Source organism: Triticum urartu, chromosome 3A (genome assembly GCF_056163025.1).
Source record: "Triticum urartu cultivar PI428250 chromosome 3A, HENAU_Tu73, whole genome shotgun sequence".
NCBI lineage: Eukaryota > Viridiplantae > Streptophyta > Magnoliopsida > Poales > Poaceae > Triticum > Triticum urartu.
The window spans coordinates 65,945,844-65,962,528 of NC_141875.1; positions in this window are offsets into that span (position 1 = coordinate 65,945,844).

Here is a 16,685-nt window from a genome sequence, read left to right on the forward strand (position 1 = left end):
TGAAAGTTAGCAAACGTAGAATTGGTCACTTGAACAATTCATGAAAAAATATTGAAGGAAGAGAGATTTCACATATAAATATACTATCTTGGACATCTTTTGTAATTGTGAGCACTCATTAAAATATGACATGCTAAAAGGTTGATGTCGGACAAGGAAGACAACGTAATGGGTTATGTTTTCTTATATCCGAAATAAAGTATATTGTCTTGGATCATCCAACATGTTGAGCTTGTTTTTCCCCCTCATGCTAGCCAAATTCTTTGCACCAAGTAGAGATACTACTTGTGCTTCCAAACATTCCTTAAACCAGTTTTGCCATGAGAGTCCACCATACCTACCTATGGATTGAGTAAGACCCTTCAAGTAAGTTGTCATCGGTGCATGCAATAAAAATTGCCCTCTAAATATGTATGATCTATTAATGTGGAGAAAATAAGCTTTATACGATCTTGTGATGTGGAAGAAATAAAAGCGACGGACTGCATAATAAAGGTCCATATCACAAGTGGCAATATAAAGTGACGTTCTTTTGCATTAAGATTTTGTGCATCCAACCATAAAAGCGCATGACAACCTCTGCTTCACTCTGCGAAGGGCCTATCTTTTACTTTTATCTTCTACCCTTATGAAAGAGTCTTGGTGATCTTCACCTTTCCTTTTTACATTTTATCCTTTGGCAAGCACATTGTGTTGGAAAGATCCTGATATATATATATATATATATATATATATATATATATATATCCAATTGGATGTAAGTTATCATGAACTATTATTGTTGCCATTACCCTTGAGGTGAAAGGTTGGGAGGCGAATCTATAAGCCCCTATCTTTCTCTGTGTCCGATTAAAACTTTACCCATAAATATCACGTGAGTGTTAGTAATTGTGAAAGACTAAATGATAGTTGAGTATGTGGAGTTTGCTAGATCAAAGCTCTGACATAGACCCTTCCTGAAAATAAGATGAATTGCAATTGTTTGATGACTGAGAATATAGTTTGTTAGTTTTCAAGAGAGTTTATGACCTATACTTTAACATGTGAATATCTTGTTACTTGATCATGAAAAGTTTTATGAAAATGAGCTACTGTTATGATACATAATGATGCTAGAAAAAGTGATTGGAACTATCATTGATGAAACTTATGCACTTGCTAGCATTCACACTTCATAAATTATTTCTTTTATCATTTACCTACTCGAGGACGAGCATGAATTAAGCTTGGAGATGCTGATATGTCTCCAACGTATCTATAATTTATGAAGTATTCATGCTATTATATTATCCATCTAGGATGTTTTATATGCATTTATATGCTATTTTATATGATTTTTGGGACTAACCTATTAACCTAGAGCCAGTGCCAGTTTTTGTTTTTTTCGTTGTTTTTTAGTATCGCAGAAAAGGAAAACCAAACAGAGTCCAATTGACCTGAAACTTGACGAGCTTATTTTTGGACCAGAAAAAGGCCAGGATGTAAAAGAACTAGGCCAGAAGAGTCTCAGGCTGCCCACGAGGGTGGGGGCGCGCCCACCCCCCTGGGCGTGGGTGCGCCCCCCTGCCTCGTGGACAGCCCGGAGCCCCCCCTGCCTTGTTCCCGACTCCAACACCTCATATATAAACCAAAACTTCTAGAAAGAAACCTAGATTGGGAGTTCCGCTGCCAGAAGCCTCTGTAGCCACCGAAAACCAATCTAGGCCCTCTCCGGCACCCTGCCGGAGGGGGCCATCATCACCGGAGGGCATGGAGGAGGATCCCCGAGGGGCCATTATCATCATGAAGGCCAAGGACCAGAGGGGGAACCTCTCCCCATCCAGTGGGGAGGCCATGGAGGAGGAAGCACAAGGGGGAGAACCTCTCCTCCTCTCTCTTGGTGGCACCGGAGTGCCATCGAGAGGGGAATCGTCGCCGCGGTGATTGTCTTCATCAACATCACCATCCTTGTCTTTTTTACGCGGTCCACTCTCCCGCACCCCGCTGTAATCCCTACTTGAACATGGTGATTTATGCCACATATTATGATCCAATGATGTGTTGCCATCCTATGATGTTTTGAGTAGATATCCTTTGTCTTTGGGTTGATTGATGATCTAGATTGGTACGAGTTGTATGTTTTATTTTGGTGCTGTCTTATGGTGCCCTCCGTGTCGCGCAAGTGTGAGGGATTCCCGTTGTAGGGTGTTGCAATACGTTTATGATTCGCTTATAGTGGGTTGCGTGAGTGACTGAAACACAAACCTGAGTAAGGGGGTTGTTGCGTATGGGATAAAGAGGACTTGATGCTTTAATGCTATGGTTGGGTTTTACCTTAATGATCTTTAGTAGTTGCAGATGCTTGCTAGAGTTCCAATCATAAGTGCATATGATCCAAGAAGAGAAAGTATGTTAGCTTATTCCTCTCCCTTATATGAAAATGCAATGACGACTATCGGTCTTGTTAACAATTGCCTAGGACAATTCCGCACACCGATCCACCATTATTCCACACTCGCTATTTATAATATTTAGTAATATATTCTAACTTTATGATAACAACACCTACTTTCATATTTTAGCTCTCTGATATCATGCAAAGTTATCCACTTCATACCCACAACATAGTTTTATTTCTCGTTGCTAGTTGGAAGCAAACGTTCGGTGTACGCAGAGTCATATCAGTGGCTGATAAGGCTTGAGAGAATATTGATCTTACCTTTAGCTCCTTGTGGGTTCAACACTCCATACTTATCACTTCCACCTTTGGAAATTACTACGATGATTCCCTGCACTTTGGGATTATCATGGACCCAGGCGATCATGTCAAATCCCGCAACAGGCACGCACAGTACGTGGCGAAAAAGGTGGCGCGGGGATCGAGGCGCCCCTGCCTAATCTGCTCTGATTACCACGGTCCTCTCCGCCCCATGCGCTTTCCCAAATTTCGAATCCCGACAGATTCGGGAACAGCAGGGTAGTCGATCATACCAAAGATTTTATACAACACTAGCAGTCGAAACTCATCAGCAGAAACTTCACTCAACAAACTTCTGAATGGCTCAAGGCGACTGAAAACGAAGTTGAAGCTGTTGCATGGTTCTCCAATCCGGTCATATGCTTCCGTAGCATCAGGGTTGGGTCGGAACCATTGTCAACTTCAATTTCCACTCGAACCCAGAACCATTCGGGGGCTAATGACGGTGTCGTGTACCTAGGGTAGGGCAATAGACATGATCTAAGTACCCTCCCCAAGGACACTTCCCTATAGTCAAAGACATCCAAAGGACAACAAATTCTACCGACTGGAATTACTTCAAGGTACAACCCACTCGACGATGAGTTCCACTCGGATAATCCAATTCCATTCAATCATATCACAAACCACTCAGAGCGCAGAAGATCAAAGGCCACTCAGGATGGCAACAGTCAGGCGTTCACTCCGTAGTCTTAAGGGTCATTTATATCACTTTAATGCTGATGTTACCAGTAACGTCCTCTCTTTATGTACATTGAACCCTTGTAATGTGGGCTGGTTGGGGTCCTGGCGCACTCTATATAAACCACCCCCTCCTCTGGCACAAGGTTTCGCACCCCCTGTAACTTCACGCATAATCCAATCGACCGAGCCTCCGGGCATCGAGACGTAGGGCTATTACTTCCACCGCGAAGGGCCTGAACTCGTACATCTTGCGTGCACAATCTCACCATAGCTAAGATCTTGCCTCTACATTCCTACCCCTACTTTACTATCAGACTTAGAACCACGACATCGGGCGCCGGGTAGGTGGGCACATAGGAGGGCTCCAGCTCCTCCTCCTTCTCATCCATAAACACGAGCATCTCGTAAACTTCCACAGCGTGCTCCGCCTCCTGCTGACGACGGCAGGCCTCCGCCTCCAGTTTCGTCCGGAGGTATTCGAGGGCCACTTGCAGATCCGCATCCCCAGCTGTTGGGGAACGTTGCAGAAAACAAAATTTTTCCTACGGTTTCACCAAGATCCATCTATGAGTTCATCTAGCAATGAGTGATCGGATTGCATCTACATACCTTTGTAGATCACACGCGGAAGCGTTCAAAGAACGGGGATGAGGAAGTCGTACTCGACGTGATCCAAATCACCGGAGATCCTAGCGCCGAACGGACGGCACCTCCGCGTTCAACACACGTACGGTCAGCGTGACGTCTCCTCCTTCTTGATCCAGCAAGGGGGGAGGAGAGGTTGATGAAGATCCAGCAGCACGACGGTGTGGTGATGGATGCAGGGGTCACCGCAGCAGGGCTTCGCCATTCTACTGCGAGAGGGAGAGGTGTAGCAGGGGAGAGGAAGGCGCCAAGACTCAAGGGTGCGGCTGCCCCTCCCTCCCCCCTTTATATAGGCTCCCCTAGGGGGCGCCGGCCCTAGGAGATGGGATCTCCTAGGGGGGGCGCCGGCCAAGGGGTGGAGTGCCCCCCAAGCCAGGTGGGGCGCTCCTCCACCCTAGGGTTCCCAACCCTAGGCGCATGGGATGGGCCAAGGGGGGCGCACCAGCCCACTATGGGCTGGTTCCCCTCCCCACTTTGGCCCATGGGGCCCTCCGGGATGGGTGGCCCCACCCGGTGGACCCCCGGGACCCTTCCGGTGGTCCCGGTACAATACCGGTGACCCCCGAAACTCTCCTGATGGCCGAAACTGCACTTCCTATATATAATTCTTCACCTCCGGACCATTCCGGAACTCCTCATGATGTCCGGGATCTCATCCGGGACTCCGAACAACTTTCGGGTTACTGCATATTATATCTCTACAACCCTAGCGTCACCGAACCTTAAGTGTGTAGACCCTACGGGTTTGGGAGACATGTAGACATGACCGAGATAGCTCTCCGGTCAATAACTAACAGCGGGATCTGGATACCCATGTTGGCTCCCACATGCTCCTCGATGATCTCATTGGATGAACCACGATGTCGAGGATTCAAGCAACCCCGTATACAATTCCCTTTGCCAATCGGTACGTTACTTGCCCGAGATTCGATCGTCGGTATCCCAATACCTCGTTCAATCTCGTTACCGGCAAGTCACTTTACTCGTACCGTAATGCATGATCCCGTGACCAGACACTTGGTCACTTTGAGCTCATTATGATGATGCATTACCGAGTGGGCCTAGAGATACCTCTCCGTTATACGGAGTGACAAATCCCAGTCTTGATGCGTGTCAACCCAACAGACACTTTCGGAGATACCCGTAGTATACCTTTATAGTCACCCAGTTACGTTGTGACGTTTGGTACACCCAAAGCACTCCTACGGCATCCGTGAGTTACACGATCTCATGGTCTAAGGAAAAGATACTTGACATTGGAAAAACTCTAGCAAACGAACTATACGATCTTGTGCTATGTTTAGGATTGGGTCTTGTCCATCACATCATTCTCCTAATGATGTGATCTCGTTATCAATGACATCCAATGTCCATAGTCAGGAAACCATGACTATCTGTTGATCAACGAGCTAGTCAACTAGAGGCTTACTAGGGACATGTTGGTGTCTATGTATTCACACATGTATTATGATTTCCGGATAACACAATTATAACATGAATAAAAGACAATTATCATGAACAAGGAAATATAATAATAATCCTTTTATTGTTGCCTCTAGGGCATATTTCCAACAGTCTCCCACTTGCACTAGAGTCAATAATCTAGTTACATTGTGATGAATCGAACACCCATGGAATTCTGGTGTTGATCATGTTTTGCTCTAGGGAGAGGTTTAGTCAACGGATCTGCTACATTCAGGTCCGTATGTACTTTACAAATATCTATGTCTCCATCTTGAACATTTTCACGAATGGAGTTGAAGCGACACTTGATGTGCCTGGTCTTCTTGTGAAACCTGGGCTCCTTGGCAAGTGTAATAGCTCCAGTGTTGTCACAGAAGAGTTTGATCGGCCCCGACGCATTGGGTATGACTCCTAGGTCGGTGATGAACTCCTTCACCCAAATTGCTTCATGCGCTGCCTCCGAGGCTGCCATGTACTCCGCTTCACATGTAGATCCCGCCACTACGCTCTGCTTGCAACTGCACCAGCTTACTGCCCCATCATTTGAAATATACACGTATCCGGTTTGTGACTTAGATTCATCCAGATCTGTGTCGAAGCTAGCGTCGACGTAACCCTTTACGACGAGCTCTTCGTCACCTCCATAAACGAGAAACATTTCCTTAGTCCTTTTCAGGTACTTCAGGATATTCTTGACCGCTGTCCAGTGTTCCTTGCTGGGATTACTTTGGTACCTACCTACCAAACTTACGGCAAGGTTTACATCAGGTCTGGTACACAGCATGGCATACATAATAGAACCTATGGCTGAGGCATAGGGGATGACACTCATCTCTTCTATATCTTCTGCCGTGGTCGGACATTGAGCTGAGTTCAATTTCACACCTTGCAACACAGGCAAGAATACCTTCTTAGACTGATCCATATTGAACTTCTTCAATATCTTATCAAGGTATGTGCTTTGTGAAAGACCTATGAGGCGTCTTGATCTATCTCTATAGATCTTGATGCCTAATATATAAGCAGCTTCTCCAAGGTCCTTCATTGAAAAACTCTTATTCAAGTAGGCCTTAATGCTGTCCAAAAGCTCTATATCATTTCCCGTCAAAAGTATGTCATCTACATATAATATGAGAAATACTACAGAGCTCCCACTCACTTTCTTGTAAACGCAGGCTTCTCCATAAGTCTGCATAAACCCAAACGCTTTGATCATCTCATCAAAGCGAATGTTCCAACTCCGAGATGCTTGCACCAGCCCATAAATCGAGCGTTGGAGCTTGCACACCTTGTCAGCATTCTTAGGATCGACAAAACCTTCCGGCTGCATCATATACAATTCTTCCTTAAGGAAACCATTAAGGAATGCCGTTTTGACGTCCATTTGCCATATCTCATAATCATAGAATGCGGCAATTGCTAACATGATTCGGACGGACTTCAGCTTCGCTACCGGTGAGAAAGTCTCATCGTAGTCAACCCCTTGAACTTGTCGATAACCCTTAGTGACAAGCCGAGCTTTATAGATGGTCACATTACCATCTGCGTCTGTCTTCTTCTTAAAGATCCATTTATTTTCTATGGATCGCCGCTCAACGGGCAAGTCAGTCAAAGTCCATACTTCGTTTTCATACATGGATCCTATCTCGGATTTCATGGCTTCCAGCCATTTGTCGGAATCCGGGCCCACCATCGCTTCTTCATAGTTCGAAGGTTCACCGTTGTCTAACAACATGATTTCCAAGACAGGGTTGCCGTACCACTCTAGTGCGGAACGTGTCCTTGTGGACCTACGAAGTTCAGTAGCAACTTGATCTGAAGTTTCATGATCATCATCACTAACTTCCTCTCTAGTCGGTGCAGGCACCTCACGAACATTTTCTTGAGTTGCGCCATTTTCCGGTTCAAGAGGTAATACTTCATCAAGTTCTACTTTCTTCCCACTTACTTCTTTCGAGAGAAACTCCTTCTCTACAAAGGATCCATTCTTGGCAACAAAGATCTTGCCTTTGGATCTGAGGTAGAAGGTATACCCAATAGTTTCTTTAGGGTATCCTATGAAGACACATTTTTCTGACTTGGGTTCGAGCTTTCAGGTTGAAGTTTCTTGACGTAAGCATCGCATCCCCAAACTTTTAGAAACGACAGCTTAGGTTTCTTCCCAAACCATAACTCATACGGTGTCGTCTCAACGGATTTTGACGGAGCCCTATTTAAAGTGAATGCGCCAGTCTCTAAAGCATAGCCCCAAAAAGATAGCGGTAAATCGGTAAGAGACATCATAGATCGCACCATATCTAATAGAGTGCGATTACGACGTTCGGACACACCATTACGCTGAGGTGTTCCAGGTGGCGTGAGTTGTGAAACTATTCCACATTTTCTTAAGTGTGTGTGCCAAATTCGTGACTCAAGTATTCTCCTTCACGATCTGATCGCAGGAACTTGATTTTCCTGTCACGTTGATTCTCAACCTCACTCTGAAATTCCTTGAACCTTTCAAAGGTCTCAGACTTGTGTTTCATTAAGTAGACATACCCATATCTACTCAAGTCATCGGTGAGGGTGAGAACATAACGATAACCACCGCTAGCCTCAACACTCATTGGACCGCACACATCAGTATGTATGATTTCCAACAAGTTGGTTGCTCGCTCCATTGTTCCTGAGAACGGAGTCTTGGTCATTTTACCCATGAGGCATGGTTCACATGTGTCAAATGATTCGTAATCAAGAGACTCTAAAAGTCCATCTGCATGGAGCTTCTTCATGCGTTTGACACCTATGTGACCAAGGCGGCAGTGTCACAAGTATGTGGGACTATCATTATCAACCTTACATCTTTTGGTACTCACACTATGAATATGTGTAGCATTACGCTCGAGATTCATTAAGAATAAACCATTCACCATCGGAGCATCACCATAAAACATATCTCTCATATAAATAGAACAACCATTATTCTCGGATTTAAATGAGTAGCCATCTCGTATTAAACGAGATCCTGATACAATGTTCATGCTCAAACTTGGCACTAAATAACAATTATTGAGGTTCAAAACTAATCCCGTAGGTAAATGTAGAGGTAGCGTGCCGACGGCGATCACATCGACCTTAGAACCATTCCCGACGCGCATCGTCACCTCGTCCTTCGCCAGTCTCCGCTTATTCCGCAGCTCCTGCTTTGAGTTACAAATGTGAGCAACTGCACCGGTATCAAATACCCAGGAGCTACTACGAGTACTGGTAAGGTACACATCAATTACATGTATATCACATATACCTTTCGTTTTGCCGGCCTTCTTGTCTGCTAAGTATTTGGGGCAGTTCCGCTTCCAGTGACCACTTTCCTTGCAATAAAAGTACTCAGTCTCGGGCTTGGGTCCATTCTTTGGCTTCTTCCCGGCAGCTTGCTTGCCGGGCGCGGCAACTCCCTTGCCGTCCTTCTTGAAGGTTTTCTTACCCTTGCCTTTCTTGAACTTAGTGGTTTTATTCACCATCAACACTTGATGTTCCTTTTTGACTTCTACCTCTGCTGATTTCAGCATTGCAAATACTTCAGGAATAGTCTTTTCCATCCCCTGCATATTGAAGTTCATCACAAAGCTCTTGTAGCTCGGTGGAAGCGACTGAAGGATTCTGTCAATGACCGCGTCATCCGGGAGATTAACTCCCAGCTGAGTCAAGCGGTTATGTAACCCAGACATAGTGAGTATGTGCTCACTGACAGAACTATTTTCCTCCATCTTACAGCTGAAGAACTTGTCAGAGACTTCATATCTCTCGACCCGGGCATGAGCTTGAAAAACCATTTTCAGCTCTTCGAACATCTCATATGCTCCGTGTCTCTCAAAACGCTTTTGGAGCCCCGGCTCTAAGCTGTAAAGCATGCCGCACTGAACGAGGGAGTAATCATCGGTACATGTCTGCCAAGCGTTCATAACGTCTTGTTCTGCAGGAGAACAGGTGCTTCACCTAGCGGTGCTTGTAGGACATAATCTTTCTTGGCAGCTATGAGGATGATCCTCAGGTTCCGGACCCAGTCCGTATAGTTGCTGCCATCGTCTTTCAGCTTGGTTTTCTCTAGGAACACGTTGAAGTTGAGGACAATGTTGGCCATTTGATCTACAATACATGTTGTAAAGATTTTAGACTAAGTTCATGATAATTAAGTTCATCTAATCAAATTATTCAATGAACTCCCACTTAGATAGACATCCCCCAGTCATCTAAGTATAACATGATCCGAGTTAACTAGGCCGTGTCCGATCATCACGTGAGATGGACTAGTCAACATCGGTGAACATCTTCATGTTGATCGTATCTTCTATACGACTCATGCTCGACCTTTCGGTCTTCTGTGTTCCGAGGCCATGTCTGTACATGCTAGGCTCGTCAAGTCAACCTAAGTGTTTGCATGTGTAAATCTGTCTTACACCCGTTGTATGTGAATGTTGGAATCTATCACACCCGATCATCACGTGGTGCTTCAAAACAACGAACTGTCGCAACGGTGCACAGTTAGGGGGAACACTTTCTTGAAATTATTATGAGGGATCATCTTATTTACTACCGTTGTTCTAAGTAAACAAGATGCAAAAACATGATAAACATCACATGCAATCAAATAATAATAGTGACATGATATGGCCAATATCACATAGCTCCTTTGATCTCCATCTTGGGGCTCCATGATCATCTTGTCACCGGCATGACACCATGATCTCCATCATCATGATCTCCATCATCGTGTCTCCATGAAGTTGCTCGCCAACTATTACTTCTACTACTATGGCTAACACGTTTAGCAATAAAGTAAAGTAATTTACATGGCGTTTCTCAATGACACGCAGGTCATACAAAAAATAAAGACAACTCCTATGGCTCCTGCCAGTTGTCATACTCATCGACATGCAAGTCGTGATTCCTATTACAATAGCATGAACATCTCATACATCACATATATATCATTCATCATTCATCACAACTTTGGCCATATCACATCACAAAACACTTGCTGCAAAAACAAGTTAGACGTCCTCTAATTGTTGTTGCAAGTTTTACATGGCTGCAATAGGGTTCTAGCAAGAACGTTTCCTTACCTACGTGAAAGCCACAACGTGATTTGTCAACTTCTATTTACCCTTCATAAGGACCCTTTTCATCGAATCCGCTCCAACTAAAGTGGGAGAGACAGACACCCGCCGGCCACCTTATGCAACTAGTGCATGTCAGTCGGTGGAACCGGTCTCACGTAAGCGTACGTGTAAGGTTGGTCCGGGCCACTTCATCCCACAATACTGCTGAAGCAAAATAAGACTAGTAGCGGCAAGAAAGTTGACAACATCTACGCCCACAACAAATTGTGTTCTACTCGTGCAAAAGGAACTACGCATAGACCTAGCTCATGATGCCACTGTTGGGGAACGTTGCAGAAAACAAAATTTTTTCCTACGGTTTCACCAAGATCCATCTATGAGTTCATCTAGCAACGATTTATCGGATTGCATCTACATACCTTTGTAGATCACGCGCGGAAGCGTTCAAAGAACGGGGATGAGGAAGTCGTACTCGACGTGATCCAAATCACCGGAGATCCTAGCGCCGAACGGACGGCACCTCCGCGTTCAACACATGTACGGTCAGCGTGACGTCTCCTCCTTCTTGATCCAGCAAGGGGGGAGGAGAGGTTGATGAAGATCCAGCAGCACGACGGTGTGGTGATGGATGCAGGGGTCACCGCAGCAGGGCTTCGCCGTTCTACTGCGAGAGGGAGAGGTGTAGCAGGGGAGAGGGAGGCACCAAGACTCAAGGGTGCGGCTGCCCCTCCCTCCCCCCCTTTATATAGGCTCCCCTAGGGGGGGCGCCGGCCCTAGGAGATGGGATCTCCTAGGGGGGGCGCCGGCCAAGGGGTGGAGTGCCCCCCAAGCCAGGTGGGGCGCCCCCCACCCTAGGGTTCCCAACCCTAGGCGCATGGGGTGGGCCAAGGGGGGCGCACCAGCCCACTATGGGCTGATTCCCCTCCCCACTTTGGCCCATGGGGCCCTCCGGGATGGGTGGCCCCACCCGGTGGACCCCCGGGACCCTTCCGGTGGTCCCGGTACAATACCGGTGACCCCCAAAACTCTCCCGATGGCCGAAACTGCACTTTCTATATATAATTCTTCACCTCCGGACCATTCCGGAACTCCTCGTGACGTCCGGGATCTCATCCGGGACTCCGAACAACTTTCGGGTTACTGCATATTATATCTCTACAACCCTAGCGTCACCGAACCTTAAGTGTGTAGACCCTACGGGTTCGGGAGACATGTAGACATGACCGAGATGGCTCTCCGGTCAATAACCAACAGCGGGATCTGGATACCCATGTTGGCTCCCACATGCTCCTCGATGATCTCATCGGATGAACCACGATGTCGAGGATTCAAGCAACCCCGTATACAATTCCCTTTGTCAATCGGTACGTTACTTGCCCGAGATTCGATCGTCGGTATCCCAATACCTCGTTCAATCTCATTATCGGCAAGTCACTTTACTCGTACCATAATGCATGATCCCGTGACCAGACACTTAGTCACTTTGAGCTCATTATGATGATGCATTACCGAGTGGGCCCAGAGATACCTCTCCGTTATACGGAGTGACAAATCTCAGTCTTGATCCGTGTCAACCCAACAGACACTTTCGGAGATACCCGTAGTATACCTTTATAGTCACCCAGTTACGTTGTGACGTTTGGTACAGCCAAAGCACTCCTACGGCATCCGTGAGTTACGCGATCTCATGGTCTAAGGAAAAGATACTTGACATTGGAAAAACTCTAGCAAACGAACTATACGATCTTGTGCTATGTTTAGGATTGGGTCTTGTCCATCACATTATTCTCCTAATGATGTGATCTCGTTATCAATGACATCCAATGTCCATAGTCAGGAAACCATGACTATCTGTTGATCAACGAGCTAGTCAACTAGAGGCTTACTAGGGACATGTTGGTGTCTATGTATTCACACATGTATTATGATTTCCAGATAACACAATTATAGCATGAATAAAAGACAATTATCATGAACAAGGAAATATAATAATAATCCTTTTATTATTGCCTCTAGGGCATATTTCCAACACCAGCGTCCCCCACATCCTCCTCCTCCTCCATCTCAACCTTCTCCTCCACGTCAACCTCCTCCTCCTCCACCTTCAAGTCCTCCTTCGGATCCACCGCGTCTGGAGGTAGCCCTGCGGCGATCCGGGCTTCGCGCCTTGCCTGGATCTGCTGACGGCGCTCCGGCGTTAGATATGGGTGGCTCCTTATCCGGCGGCGTGGGGGCATGGCTACTAGTGATGGCGGATAACAATTGGGAAGTGCGGCGGCGGCGGGCAGGAGGGGGGAAATGTGGATGTGTAGGGTTTCCGTGCCGGCAATCGGCTTAAATAGTCGGGCTAGGCATTACGCGGCCTGCCGGAGTGGGGCCGCATGACACCATCGGTCCGACGGGGGAGACGAGCTTCGGACCGCCGGGTTTCGGAGTGTTTTTTTGTGGCCACCGTCAGTCCGACGTGACGGACGCGCCTGAGTATCCATATATCCGTCCCAGATTTGGGTTGGATATAAGGGGTGCCGGTTAGCCCAGACGTTTGAGGCATCCGTCCGAGTCGCTTTTTTATGACTGGTCACTGGCCAGGACGTAGTCCGGTTGTTTGAGACGGGTTTAGGGGTTCCGACTGTAGATGCTTGGCACACAATGGTAGCTTCATCTTGCCACTTTGAGTAGGCCGGATTGCAAGAACCGGATAAATCACGACGCAAACCGGACGGTGGGCAGTCGCCAGGAATCTAGGAGATTCTAAGCAAGCATGTGCTAGCAAAACTCATTTTAGAACAGGTATTGCAAATGCGAGGACAAGAAGGACGCAATGCATATACACCGGTGCATGGCATGCACGTATACGTAGTTCCGTCCACCAGACTGATGGATGTAGCTTAAGCAAAAGTGTACCTCAGAGCGTATCTAGGTAATTTTGAGGTGCAAGCAACACCACGGGGTTTCTTCCCGGGTACAACTGCTCTAATTTGCAGCAGTATTAATTCAACGGGCCGGTAGAACGTCCCTGTGTTGCTGTACACGAGTTTCTTCCTCCTTGCACGCTAACCATAGCCAAGATCTACGGCTTTACTACTAGGCAGTAGCTGGTGTTCTGGATAGCTCATGCTGATTTTGATGTCCATGGCAAATCACACACGCGTGAGCAAGAAAGGGTCTGTTGCTTATGCTTGTTGCACACATGCATACGTGGACCGCCCTATGCTCTCGAAACAACCAGTGGCGGAGGCAGAGGGACCAGCAAGGGCCCTGGGCCCCCTAACAACAGGGATTACATGCTAATTTGCTTATGAACGGTACATGATTATTGCTTATTTACTGTAAAAAGCTCGTTTTTTCTAAGGTTTGGCCATCACCAATGTGTTTTAGCATCGCTCGACTTTCTTGGCTCCGCCACTGGAAACAACCACTAATTGGTTGCACCGTCTTGAGTAGGGCATACCGGCAGAGCACTACTTATACCTAAAATTTCAACAGCAACAAAAATACACTGAGAATTTCATTCTTCGAAACAAACCATCAATGTCTGTCTAAAGTATGTAATAAGTATATGATTATAAGAACCCACATGGGAATTAGAAAACTTTGGAAAACGGGGAGCTAAGGGCATCTCCAATGGCAACGCCCGCATCCGTTTACGGATAGGAGGGGTCCTGTCCATGGACACGGATGCGGGAGGCAGCCATTCAACCATAGCCGCATACATTTTCACAACAACTCAAACCAATCGAACAAAATTCATGCAAACACGATCGAAATTCATATAAATATGATGGATTTTATATAAAAATGCCAGATTTTTATATAAACATTACGGATTTCATTACATTTACATCAATAAGCGATGCTAGTCCGGCTCTGAAGGATAATACCTAATCTAAATCGCTGCCGCGGATCCCTTTGCCTTCCTCATTTTCGGCAGCTCGATCACCGAACTGTCGAGAGCCCCGCAGGTATATGCTTCAGCGCAAAGGATGGCTCGCTTCCCCACTACTCATGTAGTGGAACCCCCCGGCTGATGCTTCAGCGGGAGGGGAAGGCGGCGCCTCCGCTTCCGTGGAGCCCATGTGGGATCAACGTAGGTCCTCGAAGAGAAGAACCGGGCAAGATACCGACTATGTACGCCGATGTTGCCTAGGTGGTGGCCTTCATGGGACCCAAGCGGCAGCGGACTCCCGTGTTCTACTTCTCTTCGATGGTGGCGGCGGATGCGGAGGCGCCGACCACCGACTCGTCGCTCTCCGCCTGCATGGCACGGTCGCAGGCACGGGCGGCGCGGCGCTGTCGACGGCAGCGATGACGCCCGTGCCGGTGTGGAGCAACTCGCCATTCCTCATCGGGTGGGCCTGGAGCGGCGAGTTGCTGAACCACGCGGCGGCGTAGGGCGGCAACTTGCTCCGTCGGGTCAGGCGCAGGAGGTGGAACAGCGAGCTGCCTCGCTTGTATTCGGCCGGCTCGACGGGCCACCCAGCTGGCTTGTATGCTGGAGAAATGCTCTTCAGAAGCCATCGAAAGAGTGGTAAAGAAGAAGATGGAGGGAGCGGCGGAGGGGTGTGGTTCTTGCCCGATGTGTGACCTTATTTAAATAGAGGGTAGACGAGAGGAGCTCGGCTGGCGTTGCGTTTAATGCCGACCCGCTAATGAACGAACATGTGAACGAAGTAGGTTTCTTGGCTTCCACGTGGGATTAATGAAGGCGTATGGATGCAGCGAGGAGGCGTGTTCAGCCGGGCGTCCGCCCCGAGCTGCCCTCAATGCGGAGCGACATGAATGCGGGCAGCTGGCGCCGGGGATGCGCGCGGAAGGTTTTTTTTGGTGACCTAGGGCGTTAGAAGTGGGCTTGGGGTCGATCTGGACTCCTATAAATTTCCCCCATTTTTGTCTTTGATTTGCGGCAAATCACGTCCGAACTGTCACACAGACCAATACAGCTCGACATTGGATGGTTTTTACGGTCCAAACAACACGGTCGTTGCAAGGAAGTTTGCGGATCGGCGTTGTAAATATCCTAAACAAAATAAACAGAAGTGTTGTGTCCACGCAGGTTCGCCATGTGGACGCATGGTTGCTCGGCAAGCAAAGGTGGCATGTGTCCGGCCAGCCAGCCGGTAACTTTGAGCTTTGCATGTCACGCAATCTCAGTATCTGTACGTCGCGCCAAAAAGCCAAAGCGGTCGTCGTGGTAGGTCAAGCGACCGCGGCACGTGGACACGTGCGCACACATGTTTGTTCCTTTTTGTTGCTTCAATCAATCAGTTGCTGCTCGACACTACTGTGCATGTGTACAATACGTACGTCCAAACATTATCAACTCGGGAAGCATGCTTAATTTGTTCGTAGACAGCACTGTCGTCTACTACCAACATTGAGGCGATGCCAGGAGCATAGTAGCTGTTTGGGCTTAATTAACGGATCCTATCATTCTGCGCATTGAGTGACTGATTATTGTACGTCGCCAGCTGCATGATTTATGCTGTGGTGCTTCACAGCTCGCCAGCAGCGACAGTTTATGTTTGGTTCTTGGCAGGGACCTAGCCGCCCGTGGCGCCTATCAACTCCATGCCCGTTTTCCGTGATCACAAGCACGATCACTGTATGAGTAGGATAGCGCCACTCCTTATACCGATCCGCCCGATTATTTTTTATCCGTGTGATTTTTTGTAAATAAAACTTCCGATTCATTCATATTCAATCATGGCAGTTGAACGAACACCAGAAATTATATAAATTACATTCAGATCCGTAGATCATCTAGCGACGACTACCGGCACTAAAGCGAGCCGAAGGCACGCGCAGTTATTGCCCCTCCCTCGTCAGAGTCGGGCACAAACTTATTGTACTAGACAGTCGGGAAGTCATCGTGCTAAGACCCCATAAGACCAGTGCACCAAAACAACAACCGCCGCCGATGAAGAACAACGTATATCGAAAGGATCCAACCCGAGGATATACGAACATAGACGAACACCAACCAGACCCGAGCAAATCCACCGAGGATAGATCCGCCAGAGACACACCTCCACACGCCCATCAATGATGCTAGACGC